Here is a 903-nt window from a genome sequence, read left to right on the forward strand (position 1 = left end):
TGAAACCAGGAGACACTTGTAGCCACATCTTGTCCTCACGCTATCCCTGTCCAAAGGACCTAACTCTCTCCATCTTCCTCTCTTCCTCTGTCCAACCTGGAAGTCCCACTACTCAGCCAGTGATTGGCTCCTTTATTCATTAGGAGATTGGTTCACAATAAGTCATCTGGGTCATCTGACTCACTCCTTGTTTGAAGCCCCTCCCAGGGGAGCGGAATTAGCATCAAAATACAAACAGCACCAGGCCCATCCACAACAGCATATCCACTTTTCATCAAAACAACTGACTTGTGTCTGGGTCTGGATGAACAGATGAAAATAAAAAGTCTCACTCCTGATTCTTCTTTCCTCACATGATTTAACTTTACTCAGCTCAGTTGTCAACCCACATTTCCTCTGTTAAACTGAAACTAAACTTGGAGCCTTACCCTGTAAAAATACTGTGGTCTAATGAACACACGAAGTATTTTTAGCATTATTGCATGGTTACTGTTCACATGTCCATAGTGAGGACATTCTGGGCCTGTACTGTACTTGTGGCTGTTTTTGGAAGCATCCACTATGTTTGTGATGTGGGAGGTAAGTCAGAGGATGTATGCCAATCAAAATTAAACATGTATCAGAAAGTGAGAGACAAGAAAGGACATGAGAGAGAAGGCAGCCTGTGCTTGTACATTTTAAGAACACATGAGACCAGATCTTTGGTTCATGTGCACAGGAATTTGTTTTGACAGATAAGAAGTAAAGGATATTTACAAAGAGGGAAAGGAAGAAGGAAGGGATAGAGGGAGGGAGGTAGAAAAGGATGAAGAGAAAGAAAGAAAGAAAGAAAGAAAGAAAGAAAGAAAGAAAGAAAGAAAGAAAGAAAGAAAGAAAGAAAGAAAGAAAGAAAGAAAGAAGGGG

The sequence above is a fragment of the Mus caroli genome, chromosome 1, assembly GCF_900094665.2.
Source record: "Mus caroli chromosome 1, CAROLI_EIJ_v1.1, whole genome shotgun sequence".
Taxonomy (NCBI): Eukaryota; Metazoa; Chordata; class Mammalia; order Rodentia; family Muridae; genus Mus; species Mus caroli.